Raw genomic sequence first — 20,306 nt, forward strand, 5'->3', positions numbered from 1 at the left:
CTTTTGTTTGCGAACAAGTTTAGAATTAATTAAACTATGTTCTAGTGATTACAAGTTTAAACCTTCGAATAAGATAGCTTTATATGTATGAATCGAATGATGTTATGAACATCATTACTACCTTAAGTTCCTTGGATCAACCTACTGGAAAAGAGAAAAATGGATCTAGCTTCAACGGATCCTTGGATGGCTCGAAGTTCTTGAAGCAGAATCATGACACGAAAACAAGTTCAAGTAAGATCATCACTTGAAATAAGATTGTTATAGTTATAGAAATTGAACCAAAGTTTGAATATGATTATTACCTTGTATTAGAATGATAACCTATTGTAAGAAATAAAGATTTCTTGAGGTTGGACGATCACCTTACAAGATTGGAAGTGAGCTAGCAAACTTGAAAGTATTCTTGATTTTATGTAACTAGAACTTGTAGAATTTATGAAGAACACTTAGAACTTGAAGATAGAACTTGAGAGAGATCAATTAGATGAAGAAAATTGAAGAATGAAAGTGATTGTAGGTGTTTTTGGTCGTTGGTGTATGGATTAGATATAAAGGATATGTACTTTTGTTTTCATGTAAATAAGTCATGAATGATTACTCATATTTTTGTAATTTTATGAGATATTTCATGCTAGTTGCCAAATGATGGTTCCCACATGTGTTAGGTGACTCACATGGGCTGCTAAGAGCTAATCATTGGAGTGTATATACCAATAGTACATACATCTAAAAGCTGTGTATTGTACGAGTACGAATACGGGTGCATACGAATAGAATTGTTGATGAAACTGAACGAGGATGTAATTGTAAGCATTTTTGTTAAGTAGAAGTATTTTGATTAGTGTATTGAAGTCTTTCAAAAGTGTATAAATACATATTAAAACACTACATGTATATACATTTTAATTGAGTCGTTAAGTCATCGTTAGTCGTTACATGTAAGTGTTGTTTTGAAACCTTTAGGTTAACGATCTTGTTAAATGTTGTTAACCCAATGTTTATAATATCAAATGAGATTTTAAATTATAATATTATCATGATATTATCATGTATGAATATCTCTTAATATGATATATATATATATACATTAAATGTCTTTACAACGATAATCGTTACATATATGTCTCGTTTAAAAATCATTAAGTTAGTAGTCTTGTTTTTACATATGTAGTTCATTGTTAATATACTTAATGATATGTTTACTTATCATAGTATCATGTTAACTATATATATATATATATATCCATATATATGTCATCATATAGTTTTTACAAGTTTTAACGTTCGTGAATCACCGGTCAACTTGGGTGGTCAATTGTCTATATGAAACATATTTCAATTAATCAAGTCTTAACAAGTTTGATTGCTTAACATGTTGGAAACATTTAATCATGTAAATATCAATCTCAATTAATATATATAAACATGGAAAAGTTCGGGTCACTACAGTCGAAGTCCAGACTTACTAATGCATCTTAACAACTATCAGTTAGACACATTCACGCAAGACCTGATTCGCTAGGACCAACGCTCTGATACCAACTGTCACAATCGCTCCAAATCCATATGGACAAACACGTCATTCATTGATTTCATTGCGAGGTATTTGACCTCTATATGATACGTTTTGTAAACATTGCATTCTTTTGAAAAGGCATACCATAAATGAATATTTAAATCAAAGGTTTTCGACATCTGATGATTTCTACATATAGAAAATCACCGTATATAATAGTTTACAATAGTACTTCCATTGACAATGCAGTCAAAATAAGGTACATGATGATGAATTGGTGAATGCAACGTTTTCTTGAAAAATATGTCATATAAGACTCCATGCACATAGCTTGTCTATCATATAAGCAAACAGCGGAAGACTTCTAGGGAACCTGAGAATAAACATGCTAACAAGTGTCAACACAAAGGTTGGTGAGTTCATAGTTTGTATGTTTCGCATAATCTGTAAATAAAGATGGATCACAAGATTTCAGTTGTTTCATCCAGAAACGTTTATCAAAATATTCTACGAAATTGAGCACCCTGGTAACTAAACTTAACGTATATATAATTCGTACCCTTTGTATAATCATCTTAATAATACACGCAAACCAACGTGTACGCTTCTCAAATAGCATACGTCCGTTAAAAGGCTAGTGCTCTAGCTCGGACGGGAATATCAAGCCCTATGGATCCATATACTACTACTCACGCCCACCAGTTCTTATAACTGGCAGTTACTAGTTACCAAAGCTAAGGGATTTTCGGTTCAAACTCAGTGTAGAATTTAGTATGTACTTGTATCCATTGTGTTTAAAATAAAGTGCATGTATTCTCAGCCCAAAAATATATATTGCAAAAGCAATTAAAAAGGGAGCAAATGAAACTCACCTTAGCAGCAGATACAGTTGTTCATCGTAATGTAACCGAAACTCGGTATATCAAAGAATCGTAGATCTCAACCTAGAGAACATATGTTGGTCAATAAATGTCTATCAATTTAGGTCAGGTCATAGTGTATCACAATCCTAATGCTCGAGATCGACATATAAAAGTTATCCAAAGTCGTTTCAAAAAGTCAATTTTGACAATAGTTTAACAAAACGAGACGTACCTTATATAAGGATTCATTTACTCGGTTGGTAATATTCAAAAGTCCAATTTATCAATCTCGTAAACAAGTTGTTAAAATCTTAATTGTAGATTCAAAAGCAATTTCAATTAACTTCAATCATAATTCAGTTGCTCATATCTTTTAATCCGTTTATCGAAATTATTCAATATCTAAATGAAAAGTTATTGATTTTTCGCCAGCTTTCCAAAAACATGTATATCATATACCTTTTACCAGTAATATATGTATTTAATTCATGATCTATTATAAACTGTTTAACGACGAAATTTAGCATACACGTATGTATAAATATATATACTCGAGCACTAGACATGGATACACAATTAATATATAAAAGATAAAATATGAGTGCTTACGTATCAATATTGAGATTCAATATTGTAGGATAGTACGTAGAAGTAACGGAGATGATAAACACTAGGTTTGACTTACGAGCAAAACCCTCGAACAATACCTATAACCTCCTTAGTAATAACCCATAGTTTCCTTAGCTCTATCCCACTTGAAAACCTATTTTGAAAGTGACACGCTCATGACCTCGTCGTAGTATTTTAAGTGGTATAATTAATAATAATAATAATACTATTAATAATAATAAAATAAATAATAATAATCTTAATAATAATAATAATAATAATAATAATAATAATAATAATAATAATAATAATAATAATAATAATAATAATAATAATAATAATAATAATTTAAATAAATAAATTTACACATAGTAATATATGTGTAAAACAACTCGCGCAGAAACCTGGTATTTATAGGCATAATTCCTGATTCTGATGCCCATACGATCGCATGGGTTTTATGCCTATTTCTCATGCGATCGCATGGCCGTCAGATCCAGCTCACATATTTTTGTTTTTTTGTTTGTCGACATAATAATTAATAATATATATAATATATTTAATTTATATAATTAATTATATATTATATTAAATTCACATGCATAGTTAACTTGTAATTTTTGTTCCGATAAGTCGTACGTTGTTACGCGACTTATGTCCCGGTTTCGGTTTTTCGAGTGTCCCTTCGTACGCTGAGAAAACTTGTAATTTTCATTTTGGGACACGTACCTTTGTCAAAATATAGCCTTAAATTATCCCTAAATTATACCACCCAGAGTATATCTTAAACTTTAGAGTATTTTGGTCATTTACTTCTATAAATCATTGTCTCGTTATTTATTAATATAATAGTATTTATCAAACATTTCATAACCAAGTTAATATCTATTCTCAATATTTATAAACACGTTTTAAAATAGGTTCGCAAGTTATTCATATAATTAATTCTTAACAGTTAATATTCCTTATTATTGTATGTGTCCAAATTACGTTATTTAAACAAATAATTCACCATTTATTCCGAATACCGTTAAAATAAATGATTTCTCAAATCAAGTGGACCTCTCAACAGAGACTCGTAATAATATCATAATTCTTAAGAGACTCGGTAAATATCTTTTACTTGAATCGTTTGGCATAATCTTTTAACTCTGTAGTTAAATATATCAATCAGATAATTAAACCAATAAGTTTAATGCACAGTATCATATCCTCAACACTTTGTTACGTTTTCAAGTTATAGTATATGTATCTATATATAATTGTTCGCGTTTCGTTGAGAACAATCGAAGATTAATTGAACAGTTCAAAATTTTGAGATTTAACTTCATTGACTTTGTTTATCGTGTCGGAAATGTTAATCATACAAGATTAAGTTTAAATTTGGTCAGAATTTTCCGGGTCATCACAAGAATAATTGTTGCGATAGTAAGGATAAGGACAAGGATCAGAACTGGATTAAGCATTTTCACAATCTTTTGAATTTGAGAATTAAGTATAGGAATGGTAAAAGTGACAAACCGGAAGAAGTTAATTTATAGTAAAATATTTTATAGAGAAATCAAGGCAGATCTCCGCATTTAATTAGAGAGATCCTAATTTTCTTATTCGCCGAAGAATCAAATCTTTTAGATTTAGAAGATTTTCTTTAAATCCCTTGAATTCCGGAATCCAACCAAGACAACATCAAAAGTTAAGACAAAACTTTAGTTCTCATTTCATTTCTTTTAGGATATCTTCACTCGTACTCTTCAAGTAATCGAATTGTTTTATCTATATTACTCAAAAGTGATAAAACTCTATATACCAACTCATATTCGTCATAAAAACATTTTTATGATTAGCCATGACGACCACGATCAAATTTTGGGACGAAATTTCTTTAACGGGTAGGTACTGTGACGACCCGGAAATTTTCGAACAAATTTAAACTTTATCTTTATATCATTAGATAAATATTTCAAACATATATATAACGTACAAATTTAAGATTCTAAATAAAAATATATATATATTTTAACTTAGTCATAAAACGTTCTGATTTAAAATAATATATTTTGACAAACAACGAGTCACTGATTTATAGAAGCAAATGACCACAACGCTCAATTTTATAAGTTACATTTATTATAAGTTAATTTTTTTGATAAGTAAGTCAAATTATTGATAAGGATACACGTCGCGTTGTAAGACCCGAATATTTTTAGACGCGTAAAGTATATGTATATGTACATGAGCTTGGAGGTATTTAATTGTATATATATATATATATATGTATGGTTCGGGATACGTAAGTGCATATAAATATATATATAGGTGCATGCGTATGAGTTAACATATATATACATATAGAAAGTTGATACGCAAGATGGATACATAAACAAACAAGTATGAGTGTATATATATATATATATATATATATATATGTATGCATGCAAGATGTATATATGTATAAGCTTATATGCATGAATAAGGTGACGGATATGCACGCATGCAAGGATTTGTGAGTATGAGTTCATGTTAGGGTTTTCAAGAAGGATTTTCTTGCATAATCAAGTCGGGAAAGGAACGTACGAGTGAGGATACAAACCGAGGACTTAACTAGACGAAAATGGAGCAAAACCCTTTAACCGTCGCGCTGCGGAGGGAAGTAGTAGCGCCGAGACAGAACAAGGAAAAACGAGACAGAATAAGGCTTATTCGAAGTGCCAGCTCATGCACATCCTCGCGCCGCGGCATTCTGGGTCGCGCCGCGACCGTGCCAGATCCCAGGCCCATTTCTTGGTTAAATTGAGGTGTAATCGAGGGTATAATTGTCTTTTCGCGTGTGGATCAGTTTGTGGACTTAAATCCCAGCCACATATCTTCTTATTTCATTTTCTTTTCCATTTAATTCTCCAATTTCTCTCTAAACTCTAAACACACTCAAGATTCAAGTGAAGATTTGAGGTTTAAGGCTCGTAATTCGACTTTTGGTGCGTGAAGGTTTCTCGTTCCTCTCATTCTCAGCTATATGAAAGTACAAACGGTATGTATTAACTTCAAGATCCATTTTTGGTTGATTTCTCATATGATTTGGGGTTGATTTGTGTTAATGATCTTGTTAATTAGTTTAAAGAACCCCACTAGTCATGAACATGAAGGTTTAAACTAGTGATGATGAAAATGGTTGTTTATTATGAGATTAGGGTTTGATAAAAGTGATTAGTTGATTAAGGAACTTAATTAAAGGGTTTAATTCATCTAAGGGTTTTATGATTAAAGGATTTGATGAAAGAACTCATGAACTTGAAAGTTTGACTAGTTTAGTTCATAAAATGGGTTTTTGAGTAAACGACCCGATAAATTGCGTTTAATGGCTATAAGAGTTGAGATTAGCTATTTCGGGAACGCGGGGAGTGATTTCCATAAGTGTTGGACTTTCGAGTACCATTTTATGCATAAAAAGGTGTAAAACACATTTTAGGACCAAATGGACGGGTCGTGTGTTTAAATGAGTGATCGATTGACCAAACCATGTTTAAATGATGTTGTTGAGGCATAACCACAAGTCATTTGGGATTATGTAGGTTTTCGAGCGAAAAATGGTTATTGGTCAAAGTTGGTCAAATAGGATGTTCTAGAAGAACATAAGTGTCGTTTGAGTAGAATAAGCATTGTGTGTAGCTTATTTGCATTTATACTTTGCGTAGGTGATTTGCGTGAAGTCGGTGGAAGAAGTTAAGACCGTGGGATACGTTCTTCAAGTATTCAAGGAGAGTGGGATATCTATGTATGTATGTATATGATTTATGTGCCCGTGTTAATGGTGTCACATAGCCGTTTTTGTGACCATAGTTGTAGGACATAGCCGTTCTTGTCCATATTGATGATTGTGGGTAATAGCCGTGTTTTACTCCCACATTGTTATCCGTATTAATTGTGCACATAGCCGTGTTTGTGCACATGATTGTGAGTAATAGCCGTGTTTTACTCACTCATTGATCAAGTGATGCCATAGCCATTTTTGGAACACTTGGGGGTGATGCCATAGCCGTTTTTGGAACACCTCAGGGGTTAGCATGCCATAGCCGTGTTTGGAAGCTAACGAATGTTATGAACATCGATGACTTGTTTCGCGAAGTCGTTCCCTTGCGAAGAACTTGGTTAACCATGGTTTATAGTTGATGTTGGTAGCATTTGATTTATGTTATGATAGTTATGCTACTAATGTGGCTAGTTGTATGGTTTGATGATACTAGCTTATATACCGAGATGTTATTCGATTGTATGCTTTATTTGATATCGTGGATGCGAGTGGGTAAGTCTTATATGCATGTATATAGTTATTCTACTCACTAAGCTTTGCTTACCCCTCTCGTTGTTTATATTTTTATAGGTTGCTTGCTTGGCGGCTCGAGTAAGCTTGGGGATGAAAAGACCCGTCCTAATCCATCCGGACAAAGTCCATATCGATTACAAATCGATTCACAATAGTTGGTTACATCGCGAGGTACTTAACCTCTATATGATACATTTTACAAACATTGCATTCGTTTTTAAAAGACAAACTTGCTTTATATCTAAAATTGATGACATGCAAATCATTTCATAATATATTCAACTATAATGGACTAAATAATAATCTTGATGAACTCGACGACTCGAATGCAACGTCTTTTGAAATATGTCATGAATGACTCCAAGTAATGTCTTTTAAATGAGCAATTGTACAGCGGAAGACTTCTTTCATACCTGAGAATAAATATGCTTTCAAGTGTCAACCAAAAGGTTGGTAAGTTCATTAGTTTAACATAAATAATCCTTTCATAATTTTAATAGACCACAAGATTTCATATCTCCATTTCTCATAAACATACGTCCCATGCATAGAGACAAAAATATCATTCATATGGATTGAACACCTGGTAATCGACATTCACAATATACATATAAGAATATCCCCATCATTCCGGGATCCTCCTTCGGACATGATATAAATTTCGAAGTACTAAAGCATCCGGTACTTTGGATGGGGCTTGTTGAGCCCGATAGATCTATCTTTAGAGTTCGCGTCAATTAGGGTGTCTGTTCCCTAATTTTTAGATTACTAGACTTAATAAAAAGGGGCATATTCAATTTCGATCATTCAACCATATAATGTAGTTTCAATTACTTGTGTCTATTTCGTAAAACAGTTATAAAAACAGCGCATGTATTCTCAGTCCCAAAAATATATATTGCGAAAGCATTTAAAAAGGGAATAATGAAACTCACCCAATGTATTTTGTAGTAAAAATACATATAACGATATTGAACAATGCATGTTGGCCTCGGATTCACGAACCTATATCATTTGTATATTTATTAATATTCATAGTTGTAATTGAACACATATATATAATTGTATTAGTTATATCATTATTATGTTAATAATATATATATGTTTTATATGTTCCTTTTGTATATGAAAAAAAATATTAAATTTTGTTATGTTATATGTGTTAAATATAAATATATATATATATTTATATATGTATTTCATTTGTTTATCAAAATAGTAGTTTTATTATACTAAGTTAATATTAGTAAAAATAATGATAATAACATTAATAGTATACATATGTTAATAACAAACCTATTAGTGATAGTAACAATGATATTAATAATAGTACTTGTAAAAGTATTAATTTTATTGTTTATGATGGTTATGATATGAATGATTTACTAATAATAATAATAATAATAACATAATTAAGAATGATAATATTAATAAAAATAATGATATTGTTAATAATAATACATTTGTTTAATAATAATAATAATAATACAAGTAATTACAAAAGTGATACTAATACTGAAAATAATGATTGTTCGAATTATTTTCATAATAACAATAATAATAATTCTAATCATAGTAATACATATTTTAATATTAGTAATACTAATAATAACGCTAATAACACTTAATAGCGTTACCTAATAACAAAATGAATATAATGTTAATCATAGTATTTATGTTAACGTAATAATAACAATGATAACACATCTAGTAGTAGTTAATAAATAAGATAATAATAATCATAATAATAATAATAATAGTAATAGCAATATTTCTAGTTATAATCATAATTATACTAATAATAATGATGAATGGTAATTAATACATACTAGTAATAATAATAATAATAATTAACAACTATACTAATTAGTACTAGTAACAATATTTAACAATAACAATATTCATAAAAACATTAAAAATAAAAAAAAATACTAATAATAATAATAATAAGTTAAAGATGGAACTACCTCTCAAAATGGCTGAAAAATAAAAGATGTCACCAGCGGGGCTCGAACCCGAGACCTCTCGTAACCCGACACAACATCCTGACCACTCCTCCGTCCCATTCCTTTTCTGATTTATACACTGATTAATTAACTATAACCCGTTTTTACTCTTTTTATCCTATCTCTTCTTCTTCTTCATAGATAAGTCGACCAGTGAACTTCCAAAACCAAAGTAACGAATTTTGTGGCCTAAATTAGGACTTGTGAACAATAATAATCCATAAGTGTGATCCTAAACCAAAAGAAAAACGAAAAAAAAATTAAAAAAATAAAGAAAGACATCAGCTGCTGCGTCGTTATTTTCTAAAAAAAAAAATTATTGATTTTGCGATTGATTAAATTATAGGCCAAGATCATAAAATGAAATACATTGTGAATTACTTTTAGAAACTAAAGGAATCGACAATTGGACTTGAATCATTAAAACGAGTTCGAATTTCCTCAAGAACGATTCTGTTGACTTTTAAAGAAAATAACCTTGACTTCAAAATTAAAGCTCGATAGGATAATTTGGGCTATGAAACCTTGCAGTTAGTTTATATGAAACATTTAAAACAGAATTGCATTGAAAGATTTTGCATTTAAACTCTGAACCGAAGCCTTTGAAAAATGAAACTGGACAGGGGTATCGAGCTGTTAACAATTTCTGGGTTTTTGATTTCTCAGATAGTTGCAGTTAAGTGGAATTATAATGGATACAGATAATGGAAGACTGAATTATCTCTTCATCAATTTGAGCCGATTGATTGTTTTTAGGTGGTACGAATATTGCTAGCAGAAGAAGAAGACAGAGGGAGAGAAAATAAGAAAATAAAACAAACAGATTGAATAATAGATTGAATCTTATCTCTACTGAATTTTTTTTCTATCTATCTTGATTTGGACCCGTACTTGGATTAGAGACAAGGGGAATCCAATTTATAACAGAATTTGTATTTGTCTGCAAGATTTGGTAAATAAATAAACAAATGTAAATATGATTAATAATAATACTTTTAATATTATTAATAATAATAAAACTAATAATAATAATAATAATAATAGGAACAATAATAATATTGATGATGTCACAAAAATAACAAAAATCATATTCTTATTACTAATTATAAGGTTTATTAGAAATAATAACACTAATATTAATAATAGTGTAATATTTTAAATTTTGTAAGTAAGTTTATATGTTTCAACTTTTATATATATATATATATATATATATATATATATATATATATATATATATATATATATACATATTTTAACATTAATAATAACATTAATACTAATAATGAAAGTAATACTAATAATATTGATATAAAAACTAATGCTTATTCGTTCTCATATATATATACTATATACCAAATTGATAATATTAATAATACTAATATCATTATTATTTATTAATATAATAGCTATATTTTAACTTGTAATTAAATTTGATACATATTTTACACCTTATAATTATGTAATACTTATATTATATAATATCTTATTTAATATTTAAATAATTTATATATATTACAATATACAAATAATATTTATTGTATACAAGCATCATATATATATTTATATAGACTCACTTTAATAATAGCTTGATTATTTTATATATTATTTTACATATTATATTCTAATGATTAATTTGTATTTTCTTATTTCAAATCATTATATATACTTTTGTTTATATTTATATATCTATATATATATTTACATATTTATTTAAACATAATTGTTCGTGAATCATCGGGCATAGTCAAAGGTCAAATGTATGCATGAACTATGTTCAAAGTTTTAGAGACTTAACATTACAATCCTTGCTTATCTTGTCGAAATCATATAAAGTTTAAGTTTAAATTTGGTCGGAAATTCCCGGATCATCACAGGGGATTAGAGATCTTGGCTAGGTTGCTTAGAAGATCTTGTTTTTGTACTCGATTAGGATTTGGGTAGCGTAGTCCCAAATCACCATGCTTGGCTTTGTTGGAAACTAATCTAGTCGGGTCGTGTATGTCCGTTTGGACGATTAACTAACGTATTAAATGTTTTAAAGTTTATTAAACTTACTATTGTATTAAAGATGTTTATGGAAACATATTTGGGATCTAAAGTTTTATTTAACGAGTATTAAAAGGAAAAAAATTTTATGGGCCGGTTTTAATACGGGTTGGGTCATTACAAGTGGTATCAGAGCATGGTCTAAGGGATTTATGTGACTTGAGATAGGTGCCTAGACTTAGACTTTTATGTGTGCTTAATTTTGTGCGGGACTTGTAGGAGTACGGATCGGAATAGGTTATAGTTAGTGCCTTGTTTATAGGTGGACTGACGTTTATATTAGTAATGCGGATATTATTAATATGTTATTGTGTTGTGATGATAATTCTTGCGTGTGCTTATATCGCGTAGGATTTTATTTGTGATTGTTTATATCATCGAGCGAGGCGGTCATTGTACTAACGAGTCGATACGGCGTGTGTGCGTAATAAGGACTTGCAAACCTTATTACGGGTGCAAATCGTGTCTAGCAAGTGATGTACGATGAGTGTTTAGCAAGATGGACCGGTGTGGAGCGTGTTGTTTTATACGTTCATGATCTAATCGCTTTGCATTCCTTAGAATGGCGACGGGAAGTGGGATCGAGATGAACAATGCTGAGTTTAACACTAGAGTTGCGGCCGCCGTTGCGGCCGCCGTTGCGGAGCAAATGAGTGCGTTTCGAGAAGAAATGGATAGGAGGTATTCCGAATTTCGGGGTAGTAGTGAAATGGAGCGTTGCCTTAAGAGCTTCATGAGGACTAAACCCCCGATGTATGACGAAAAACCGGATCCTTTGGTAAGCACAACTTGGATCTCGGATGTCGAAGGGTATTTTCGTACTATTGAATGCCCTCCTGAGAAGAAGACGAGACTCGCTACTAGTTTGTTGCGGGGTAGGGCAAAGGATTGGTTGGATGGTAAGATTGATCTTGTCGGTGGTGAACCGTTTATGGCGTTATCATGGGACGAGTTTAAGAAGAAATTCTTCGAGGAGTTTCGGACTTCAGCCGATTTGTCGGAAATGCGTAATGAGTTGCGAAATTTGCAACAGGGTTCTATGGATTTGAATACTCTCAAGACGACCTTTATGGTGAAAGGCTCATTTTTAACCGGAGTATTTGGGGAATGATAATTTGTTGATGCAAGATTTCTATCGAACCTTGAAAGATGACTTGAAGAATAAGATTAGCCGGGGTCACGCGAAATCGTTTGCAGAATTATTCGTCGTAGCTAGAGGTTTCGAGTCGTATACGCGATCAAAGATTGGTGAACCTTCAAGTGAGAGAAGGGTTGTTTCGTATGGTGCTCCGAGTAAGAGGACTAAGGGTCCGAGCGTGAACACGGGTGGTACGCGGACGAGTATATTGGATTCTAGTGCGCCTAGATGTTACAATTGTGGCGTGAGGGGTCACAAGTCTTGGGAATGTTCGGTACCAAAGGGTGATGGTATGGTGTGTTTCAATTGCCAAGAAGAAGGACATCGTAAGTCGGAATGTCCCAAGTTAGCGGGGACGGGTGCGGCAAGGAGACGTTAAGGTACGTTTTGTTTTAATAAATATGCCCTTTGATTATTTATTAAGTGCCGTTTGAATTGGAGTATGTTAAATGCATCATGCTGTGCATGTTATTGTCATGGGTGACGTTCCTAATGGAAGTACCCTATGGTGACGTTTTGATTGTTGGGCGAAGGGCGTAAGACTTGGCGTAACCAAGCATTCCTTAGTATTTGGGAAATGTTTCTACCAAGCCATGGAAATGGGTTTTGGTGTTCGATTGATTAGAGCATGTTCGCTTTCGTGTGAAAGTTGATGAGCCATGAGGTTCGTCGGGTGGATGAAATCATTAAGACCAAGTGTTTGATCTAGATGAATGTTGGTAATGGAGTCTACGGGACACAACGTTAGGTGCCTCTTTCATACCTACTAGCGTGGTGTTCGACTCCGATGGTGTTGCGGTTACATTGTACTTAGGGTACCGGGGAGAAACCCTTAGGTACATGAGTGACTAGGTGGAAATTTGACAAGCTAGAGCAATCGGAGCATTGCAAGGTTTGAGTTTGTGTAAATTGTGGTAAACTCTTCGTTCGAAGTGTTTAAGGATAGGTTAAAATCCTTCGTGTGCTCAAGAATGGAACAAGGTTTGGTGGCGTTCGTATTAAGAGATGCAAGACGGGTGAACCTCGTCTCTCTCTTAGGAGTTATGATAATGCGAATGGCGCATTAGTTGTTGGATTAGTGGTTACTCTTTCCGTAAGAGTGAGCATGTGCTTATCGTCGGGATTTATCGTTGAAGACGAATTCATGGGAATTCGAGGACTATGGCCAATGAGGATATTGGTTGTGTATGTTGATGAGTGGTCATTCCACGGGATGCTATTATTCGACGATGTGGTTGCGGAACGGAGTTCTAAGTGGGGGAGTGGTACTCTCGCACGAAGGTGTTCTAGTGTGGTGATATTTGGACGATGCTCGTAGGGATTCGAGGCTAGTGTTGAGACCTATGTTGGTCGAGTGTGGTAAAAGCGCAATTTGGAATAAATTGTACTTGTGGTTTTTGGATTTAAATTATCACCGAGGTGGTAATGTGGTAAATATCATTGGGAGATAATGGACGTGTTCGACGAGAAAGGTAATATCCCTCGGTTAAGGGATGTGTATGCCGGATTCTCTTCTAGGGAATTATTGTTATGTCTATGAGTAATATGGATGGTTCTTGGCTCGACTATGGTAGCCGTGTGGTTACCTTTGGGAATAGATTAATGGGACTTTGAGAAAGGTTGTGATGCCTCATTATCATATACCTTGGGTGGTAGTTACACAATAGCAAATGTACTACAAGGTGATTACATGGTGTTTATTTGGGGTTATCTGTATGTTGACCGCGTTTGACTTATGATAGGCGACGAGTGATATCCGGAAGGATTAGCTCTTCGTTAACCACTCGTGGTTGTGATTGTTGGTGATCGGTTTTTGGAAGGAACCGCTACTTGTAAGGTTATGATGCTAATTGCCCGTATAAATTGTGCACATAGCCGTTTTGTGCACATGGTTGTGAGTAATAGCCGATTTTTACTCACACGTTGGTAATTAGTGATGCGATAGCCGTGTTTCGCTCACATATTGATGGTAGTGTTGCAATAGCCGTTTTTGCACACTACGGACATATCACGATAGCCGTTTTTCGTGAACTTGAGGATGTGGCAATAGCCATTTTTGTACACCTTGGGTTTCGTGTGAACTAACCTTCGCATTGTTGGACTTGAGAACCACTGGTTATTATAAGCTCTGATGGTTCGGTAGTAAGGACCATGTTGTGCGATTAGTGATGCAATAGCCGCGTTTTGCTCACGTAATTGCGGTAGTTGCGTATTAGCCGTGTTTACGCACTACTAAGGGTGTTAGATGGTAAGTGTTATCCGTAAGGATTCGTGTGGTTCGGTTTTCATCGCTTCGGGTTGTTGACCTTAGGTTGAGACTTGGTTGTTTTTAGCGTTGTACTCGGTAAGAGTACGCTGAGGGTTTGATATCTCGGTACGAGATCGGTTGAGTTTTCCCGATGAGAGGGATTGAGCAAGTTTTGTGCTCGAATTTGTGAAATTCGATAAAACGCGGGTGACGATTTAGTTGTTAATGGTGACTCTTTAACAAAGAATCGTCTCGAGGAGTAGAATAATACATGGTGATTCCGCGTACTCTAAGTAATCATTATAGACTTTGGATGTTGTGTGTGTTGCACGGCTTGGAATGCGTGCAAGTGTGTACTTAGTTGACGGATTTGTCTACAGGGTGTATGTCCGAATGGTTAAGTAACGAAGATCACGAGGACGTAATCGAGTTTAAGTGGGGGAGAGTTGTAAGACTCGAATATTTTTAGACGCGTAAAGTATATGTATATATATATATGTACATGAGCTTGGAGGTATTTAATTATATATATATATATATATATATATATATATATATATATATATATATATATATATATATATATATATATATAGTTCGGGTTACGTAAGTGCATATAAATATATATATAGGTTCATGCGTATGAGTTAACATATATATACATATAGAAAGTTGATACGCAAGATGGATACATAAACAAACAAGTATGAGTATATATATATATATATATATATATATATATATATATATATATATATATATATATATATATATATATATATATATGTATGCATGCAAGATGTATATATGTATAAGCTTATATGCATGAATAAGGTGACGGATATGCACGCATGCAAGGGTTTGTGAGTATGAGTTCATGTTAGGGTTTTCAAGAAGGATTTTCTTGCATAATCAAGTCGGGAAAGGAACGTACGAGTGAGGATACAAACCGAGGACTTAACTAGATGAAAATGGAGCAAAACCCTTTAACCGTCGCGCCGCGGAGGGAAGTAGTCGCGCCGCGATAGAACAAGGAAAAATGAGACAGAATAAGGCTTATTCGAAGTGCCAGCTCATGCACATCCTCGCGCCGCGACATTCTGGGTCGCGCCGCAACCGTGCCAGATCCCAGGCCAGTTTCTTGGTTAAATTGAGGTGTAATCGAGGGTATAATTGTCTTTTCACGTGTGGATCAGTTTGTGGACTTAAATCCCAGCCATATATCTTCTTATTTCATTTTCTTTTCCATTTAATTCTCCAATTTCTCTCTAAACTCTAAACACACTCAAGATTCAAGTGAAGATTTGAGGTTCAAGGCTCGTGATTCGACTTTTGGTGCGTGAAAGTTTCTCGTTCCTCTCGTTCTCGGCTATACGAAAGTACAAATGGTATGTATTAACTTCAAGATCCATTTTTGGTTGATTTCTCATATGATTTGGGGTTGATTTGTGTTAATGATCTTGTTAATTAGTTTAAAGAACCCCACTAGTCATGAACATGAAGGTTTAAACTAGTGATGATGAAAATAGTTGTTTATTATGAGATTAGGGTTTGATAAAAGTGATTAGTTAATTAAGGAACTTAATTAAAGGGTTTAATTCATCTAAGGGTTTTATGATTAAAGGATTTGATGAAAGAACTCATGAACTTGAAAGTTTGACTAGTTTAGTTCATAAAATGGGTTTTTGAGTAAACGACCCGATAAATTGCGTTTAATGGCTATAAGAGTTAAGATTAGCTATTTCAGGAACACGGGGAGTGATTTCATAAGTGTTGGACTTTCGAGTACCGTTTTATGCATAAAAAGGTGTAAAACACATTTTAGGACCAAATGGGCGGGTCGTGTGTTTAAATGAGTGATCGATTAACCAAACCATGTTTAAATGATGTTGTTGAGGCATAACCACAAGTCATTTGGGATTATGTAGGTTTTCGAGCGAAAAATGGTCATTGGTCAAAGTTGGTCAAATAGGATGTTCTAGAAGAACATAAGTGTCGTTTGAGTTGAATAAGCATTGTGTGTAGCTTATTTGCATTTATACTTTGCGTAGGTGATTTGCGTGAAGTCGGTGGAAGAAGTTAAGACCACGGGATACGTTCTTCAAGTATTCAAGGTGAGTGGGATATCTATGTATGTATGTATATGATTTATGTGCCCGTGTTAATGGTGTCACATAGCCGTTTTTGTGACCATAGTTGTGGGACATAGCCGTTCTTGTCCATATTGATGATTGTGGGTAATAGCCGTGTTTTACTCCCACATTGTTATCCGTATTAATTGTGCACATAGCCGTGTTTGTGCACATGATTGTGAGTAATAGCCGTGTTTTACTCACTCATTGATCAAGTGATGCCATAGCCGTTTTTGGAACACTTGGGGGTGATGCCATAGCCGTTTTTGGAACACCTCGGGGGTTAGCATGCCATAGCCGTGTTTTAAAGCTAACGAATATTATGAACATCGATGACTTGTTTCGCGAAGTCGTTCCCTTGCGAAGAACTTGGTTAACCATGGTTTTAGTTGATGTTGCTAGCATTTGATTTATGTTATGATAGTTATGCTATTAATGTGGCTAGTTGTACGGTTTGATGATACTAGCTTATATACCGAGATGTTATTCGATTGTATGCGTTATTTGATATCGTGGATGCGAGTGGGTAAGTCTTATATGCATGTATATAGTTATTCTACTCACTAAGCTTTGCTTACCCCTCTTGTTGTTTACATTTTTATAGGTTGCATGCTTGGCGGCTCGGGTAAGCTTGGGGATTAGAGATCTTGGCTAGGTTGCTTAGAAGATCTTGTTTTTGTACTTGATTAGGATTTGGGTAGCGTAGTCCCAAATCACCATGCTCGGCTTTGTTGGAAACTAATCTAGTCGGGTCGTGTATGTCCGTTTGGACGATTAACTAACGTATTAAATGTTTTAAAGTTTATTAAACTTACTATTGTATTAAAGATGTTTATGGAAACATATTTGAGATCTAAAGTTTTATTTAACGCGTATTAAAAGGAAAAAAAATTTATGGGCCGGTTTTAATACGGGTTGGGTCGTTACACGCGTAACGTAAAAGGCTAGTTTTCTAAACATACGAAAGTGCGTTCGAAAAACCGAAAGTGGTACATGAGTCGAGTGACAACGTACGAGTCATTTGAACAAAAATTACAATTTAACTATGCACGTAAATATAATATAATATATAATTAATTATATGAATTAAATATATTATATATATAAATAATATAAAAATGGTGTCGATAAAGAAAAAAAAACATTGTGTCCTAATTCTAACTTCATGCGAGTGCATGATCTACAAGCACACTCTCCATGCGAGTGCATGGAGGTTAGGTGCAACAAATGTCTTTAAAACGCATTCGACGACTGGTTCCTGAATCACTTTAACTATCTATCTCTCTAAAACATACACTCCGTAATAGATTATTTATTTTATTATTATTATTATTAAAGATTAATATTATTATTCTTATATTATTAATATTAGTATTATTATTAGTATTATTATTAGTATTATACATGAAATACTACGACGAAGTCATGAACCAATTATTTCAAGACGGGTTTTGCGAGTAGGATAGGGCTAAGGAAATTATGGGTTATAGCTATGAAGGTGATGGGTATGGTTCATGGGTATGCTCGTGAGGTCAATTTAGTGTTTGTCATCTCCGTTGCGTCTACGTACTTTTCTGCAATATTGAATCACAATATTGATACGTAATCATTTATATCTTATCTTTTATATATTAATAGTGTATCCTTGACTAGTGCTCGAGTATATATGATTATGCATGCTTGTATATTTAATTTCGTCATTTTATAGTGTATAATGAATCACGAATTTGATACACATCCTACGAATATAAAGTATATGATATGCATGTTTTTGAAAAGGTGGCGAAAAATTATTAACGTTTCATTTAGAAATCGCGTGATTTCGATGAACGAATTAAAAGATATGGTCAACTGAATTATGTATGACGTTAATTGAAATTGTGTTTGAAACTGTAAATTAATATTTAAACAACTTGTCTATGAGATTGATAAATTGAATTTTTAGATATTACTAATCGAGTAAATGAATTTCTATATAAGACACGTCTCGTCTTGTTGAACAATTGTCAAAGTTGACTGTCTTATCATGTTTTAAAGCTTTATAAACACTATAATCTGATTTTACAAGTATTGGAAAACTATATGAAATGTTAAAATATATTCAATTGCCATGATCATTCAAATACAATATAACTCTTGAAATAAATAATGTTTTGAGTTTGATAAACTATAAATTCTTTCAACTATCAAGACTTATACTATGTTAATATAATAAACATGTATAGATTTAAAGATCATATTGGGTCAGGTTGACTTTTGAAATGATTTTTGTTAACTTTCACATGTCGGTCTCGAGCATTAGGATTGTGATACACTATGACCCAACATAGCTTATTAGACATGTATTGACCAACATATGTTCTCTAGGTTGAGATCTACGGTTAATTTTGCATTCTGAGTTTTGGTCACTTTTTGGTGAATGACCTTATGTGCTGCTAAGGTGAGTTTATAGATCCCTTTTTAATTGCTTTTGCAATATATATATTTTTGGGCTGAGAATACATGCACTTTATTTTAAACGCAATGGATACAAGTACATACTAAATTCTACACCGAGTTTGAACCGAAAATCCCTTAGCTTTGGTAACTAGTAATTGCCGGTTATAAGAACTGGTAGGCGCGAGTAGTTATATATGGATACATAGGGCTTGATATCCCCGTTCGAGCTAGAGCACTAGCCTTTTAATGGACGTATGCTATTTGAGAAGCGTACACGTTGGTTTGCGTGTATTATTAAGATGATTATACAAAGGGTATAAATTATATATACGTTAAGTTTAGTTACTAGGGTGCTCAATTTCGTAGAATATTTTGATAAACGTTTCTGGATGAAACAACTGAAAACTTGTGATTCACCTTTATATACAGATTATTCGCAACATTAAAACTATGAACTCACCAACCTTTGTGTTGACACTTTTAAGCATGTTTATTCTCAGGTTTCTAGAAGTCTTCCGCTGTTTGCTTATATGTGATACAAGCTATGTGTATGGAGTCATACATGCTTTATTCAAGAAAACTTTGCATTCATAAAATCATCACCGTGTATCTTATTTTGACTGCATTGTCAACAAATGTATTATGGTAAACTATTATTTATGGTGATTGTCTATATGTAGAAATCATCAAACGTTGAAAACCTTAGAAATTGATATTCATTTATTGTGTACCTTTTAAAAAGAATGCAATGTTTACAAAACGTATCATATAGAGGTCAAAACCTCACTATGAAATCAATGAATGATGTATTCGTCCAAAGGGATTTGGAAGGATCGTCACATAATCCAATGTACAAATAGGAATTCTATATGTACAATCAATTTTCATACAAACTTTCTCTAACATATTGCAAAAAAGACCGAGAGGAGGGCGGAGTGTGAGAGCGGATAAAGGCCGCATTGACTTTCTCGTGAGAAAGCTG

Source organism: Rutidosis leptorrhynchoides, chromosome 4 (assembly GCF_046630445.1).
Source record: "Rutidosis leptorrhynchoides isolate AG116_Rl617_1_P2 chromosome 4, CSIRO_AGI_Rlap_v1, whole genome shotgun sequence".
Classification (NCBI taxonomy): Eukaryota; Viridiplantae; Streptophyta; class Magnoliopsida; order Asterales; family Asteraceae; genus Rutidosis; species Rutidosis leptorrhynchoides.